The following is a 5,000-nucleotide window of genomic DNA, read 5'->3' as shown; positions in this document are numbered from 1 at the left end:
TTGCTGTACAAAATTATGTTTGTTTTCCATGTAAGTTTTTTTTTCAGTTTATTTTTCTCTTTCTGCTTTTTGTTTCTTCTCCAGATATCCTCAAACTAAATCACAATGATCTCTACTAGGGAGTACAAGGATAGCCTTAAACAGTGTTGTGTCAGTCAAACCGCCCCTCATAAGAACATGTACAGAACAGTGTAAGAATTGTTAGCCATATAAATTCCACCCCAACCCATCCTCCCTTCCCCCAACCTTCCTCAAGTCAACCGCCCGTCACAAGAAATGTACAGAACAGCATAAGAATTGCTATCCATATAGAAATTATACCCCCACCCCTCCTTCCTTCCCCCCACCTTCCTCCCTTTTCCATACGATAAAAAGAATACCATAGAACGAGAACGTGATGCCTACGTCTTTCCGTGCACCCCCCCCCCCCAACCCCCCTCTCTCTCTCTCTCTCCTCACGTGTGTTTTCTGTGGGTTCCAGCACGAGGAACAGTTTGTTCTGCTGGCTGGGGCTTATTGAGATAATGGCTTTTCACAATACAACAGTCCGTGAGCTCAGGACCTTTCCGTCAGCTTCCTTTTGCGTCAGGCCGTCACAGGGGAGGGGGGGGGAGTGTGCGCTGAGCAAATACTTCTCCCTGTTTTGTGTGTGCGCACGTGTGTGTGTGTGTGTGTGTGTGTGTGTGTCTTTTGATGTGGTCCACTTCTGTTTGGTGGGAATGACGTATTTATTGGGTGGAAGTGACGTATTTAAGTGCATGGTAAGAATGTGTGTTTTTAGGGTGGGGTGGGGTGGGGTTGGAGAATCTGGTTGAGATTGAAGGGGGGGTAGGGGGGAGGTGGGTACACACTCCCCGCATATAATTTGGTTTGTCAGATGGTTTGACGGCCGGTCCAAATGGGCGTTAATGAAACCGTCGTTGAAAAGGTTCCAGAAGTGTAGCATTTTAACCATACGATGTCGAGGTCTTGCCACCTGACTCATTGTAGTTCACACTGCATTGAAGTTCGTGCAAGAAATTCAGATCAGCTGTTTTCAGTTTTCGTTTTTAATTCACGTTGACTAAAGATTGTTCTTTCTTTTGAAGGGGAACTCCTTGGACTGACGGGTTAGGTAGGTGTGTTAGTGTGTGAGGCAATGTCCAGTTTGGTTTGTACGGTGGGACTGAGAAGATGAAGGAGGTGAGGGTGGGTGAGTAGTAACTTCGAACCAGCCAGAAATCAGAGGGGATAGCCTGGACCTGAGAACAAAAAGTCTGGTGTGTGTGAACATGCACTGACACATACACTGACCACATACACGTGTAAGGTACTGTTCGGGGTCCGGGGAGTAGGAGAGAGGACTTCCTGGCTGAGCTAATGGGGTTGTGCAGTGCCGCTCATTGCAGGAACATCCTGAAGCCCACAAACTCTAGACGGAACGAACCGATGAATCTGAAGCATTGTTAACACACCAGACAACGAGCACGGAATCTCCGTGGCGTTTTCTTGTTTCTGTTTTTTTTTTTGTTTTTTCATTGGCCGGTTTCCCTCCCCCACATTTGTTGACTTGGACCAATCAGATTGGAGCTTTGTATTTATCAGCCTGGATCAAACGGGATTGAGTGACAGTGCGTGGCCAAGGGATTTCCCTCGTTTTCGTGATATAATGGTAACTGAACGGCATATCGGCGGTATTGCAACAGCGAGTCATTCACGGTTTTTTGTCTTCATTTCTCAGTTATCAGCTGATGCGATGCTGGCAAATCGTTGGTGCTTCAGCTTCGTGGCGGAATGTGTGAAATTCTGTGTTCTCTCTCCGATAGCAACCAGGGCTTCTGATGTATGGAGATACACCTGTTCGCCTTCCCCTGTTCAGATGCACCCTTCTTAAATGGGTATAATGTTACTTGATTGTACTGACTGTGCACTGTAAAAAAAACCCAACCAAACAAACAAACCCCCCCCCCCAAAAAAAAAAAAACCCCAAAAAACAACAAAAAAACTGTCTTGAATAGTGCACGTTAACCGAACGTTTGGTAAAGGATATGCTCCCTGCCGAAAAAAACAACAACAAAACACACTTGTCTGGAGCTAGTTTCTGAGGATCAAGGATTTCTACGCTGTAACCGCCCACACTTGGTTTCCTTTTCCCTCCTTTTACGTCAGAACCAAAGTCTGTGACTTCTTTGGTGTGTGACCAGAAGTATAAAAAGGTGACAACTCAGTTGGTGTTCTTTTTTCTCTCTCTTTTTTTTTTCTTTTTTTTTTTTTTTTAAAGACATGCCACTTTTTGGTCTCCATTCTTACACTTTAGTGTGTTGAACACTTTTCTGGAATGATATAGTACTCGTGTTCTCCAACTTTGTTTGTCTGAGATTGGTCACATTGGAGGGTAAGTTAGTGGTGTCGGGTGAAGTATGTATGTATGTATGTATGTATGTATGAATGTATGCGTGTATGTATGCGTGTATGTATGTTTGTGTGTATGCGTCTATGTATGTTTGTGTGTATGTTTGTCTCATTGTTTGTTTGCTTGTATGTTTGTTTGTTTATTTGTTGTCATTATGTATTATGTAGGAATGCATTAATGCATCATTAGGCTGTTTAAAAATGTTTACAGTTCTTTTACAACGTGTTAGCGATGTGTGTGTGTGTGTGTGTGTGTGTGTGTGAGGGTGAGGCGGCGCGGGGAGGGGGGTGGGGGGGAGTTAGGGAGGCGGGGCCGCTCAACGAACGCCCCCAAATTAACGTATCTGGTGTTGCCATAATTGGTATGCTTTCCAGCTTAGAAGCAAACAAGCAAGCACACACACACACACACACACACACACACACACACACACACACACACACACACACACACACACACACACACAAACACACACACTGAAAGACAATTTGGTTCGTCAGTTTGGGTTTGGTTTTCTAATTCCCGGATTCAGGTTAAATCTTTTCCGTGTCATCGCCCTGCATGAATGTTTGTAAATGCACCATTGTCGATTTCATGGTTTCGGCGCATCAGGAAGGTTTTAAGTTATTATTTTTTTCGAACCCCAGGTCAAAGTATGTTCAGACTTGCTAGTGCCTGAACTTTCTTGGTGTTTATCCGCATGCAGGAGATCAATCAAATACGCACTTTAGAGATCCTAGTAATCCATGTCAACGTTCGGTGGGTTATGAAAACAAGAACGTGCCCCAGGTACAAGATCCAAATAATTGTAATTGTCCGTGAAACACGGGGAAAATGTCTTTCAGCTGTACGCAAGGCATAAAACATTTGCACACATTTGAAACAAATATGCATACACTCCATAAGACATGCCGGATTGATTTCATTCTATTCCTTTTCTTATCCCCGTTCCACCACCCGACAAACTAGCCCTTTATCCGCCCCCCCCCAACTCCCCGTAGCCCTCCCCCCAACCCCCGACCTCCCCCTTCCCCCCGACCCCCGATCACGCCCCACCTTTCTCATATATTGAAACAACATGCTCTTCGAACCCATTGTAATGAAAGCTCCATTGAAAAAAACGTTGATTAAAAGCATTAAGTGATCAAAGAAAAAAGAGAAATCCAATTATCAGCACACACACACACACACACACACACACACACACACACACACTACAAAACAAAACAAAGCACACACACACACACACACACACACACACACACACACACACACACACACACACACACACACACACAAAAGCACTCACAAATAACACAAGTAGGCAGAAGCATTTGTTCACATTAATCAATTCGTCACAAAGTAGATAAATGAGGAAATCCGATTGTACGTATGATTACAATAATGTCTTTGCAAGTTAAAAATGCACCCACCCTGAAAACGAGTATAGCTACCGTAATGGCGGGCTAAAAACGTTCGGACACGTAAATGCCGACGTGTATGAATGAACACGATTGAACGTAGGAGCTGCAGCCCACGAACACAGAAATAAGAACGCACAACTGATCCTGTTTTTATACCTTTCCTCTCGTTCTCTCTTTTGCCTGACGTATGTGTGTGTGTTTGTGCGTGCGTGCGTGCGTGCGTGCGTGCGTGCGTGTGTGTGTGTGTGTGTGTGTGTGTGTTGATCTGTTTATCTCACCATCACACACACACACGCACGCACACACACTGACATACACACAGACAGACAGACAGACAAACACACGTGCACACACACACACACACACTCTCTGTCTCTCTCACATCGTGCGCGCGCGCAGAGAACAAGAGAGGGAGAGGGGGGGTAGGGAGAGAGAGAGAGGGAGAGAGAGAGAGAGAGAGAGAGAGAGAGAGAGAGAGAGAGAGAGAGAGAGAGAATGTGTAAAGGGGAATAACCCGTCTGTACAAAACATCTAATAATCGAGTAATTACTTACCTCCCCGGTAATGGAAGTGGCCGTGGAAGAGACGTGGTGTGGTGGGATCAGACTCCCCGAATGATTCATTGTAGATGGAACTAGTATCAGCTTATGGAGGACTTCGGATAAAGTAAAGGCATTCGTATAATACGTACGTTTCCTGGCATACACTGTTTTACTGTTTATTGCTGTTTGGTTTTCTCTCTCTCTTTGTCTTCCCCTCACCCACCTAGTACATTATACAATTCGGTTAAAAGAAACAGTATTCTACTTGGCAACTGAGACACAAATATACACAGAGAGGATGGTATGCGTGTGTATTTGAGTGAGAGAGAGAGGAAGGGAGAGAGAGGAGAGAGAGAGAGAGAGAGAGAGAGAGAGAGAGAGAGAGAGAAGAATGATTTAAGGGAAATAACTCATATTGATTGATGCAAGACATGGTACCAGAAGTTGCCTCGCCTACATTGCAAAAGCACACACACACACACACACACACACACACACACACACACACACACACACACACACACACACACACACACACACACACACACACACACACACACACACACACACACACACACACACACTCCTTATCCCACCCACGGAAACAACAACGATAACAACAAATCAACAAAGATCAAACAT

This window comes from Babylonia areolata, chromosome 22, assembly GCF_041734735.1.
Source record: "Babylonia areolata isolate BAREFJ2019XMU chromosome 22, ASM4173473v1, whole genome shotgun sequence".
In the NCBI taxonomy this organism is placed as follows: Eukaryota; Metazoa; Mollusca; class Gastropoda; order Neogastropoda; family Buccinidae; genus Babylonia; species Babylonia areolata.
Note: the sequence above shows the minus strand (reverse complement) of the source record.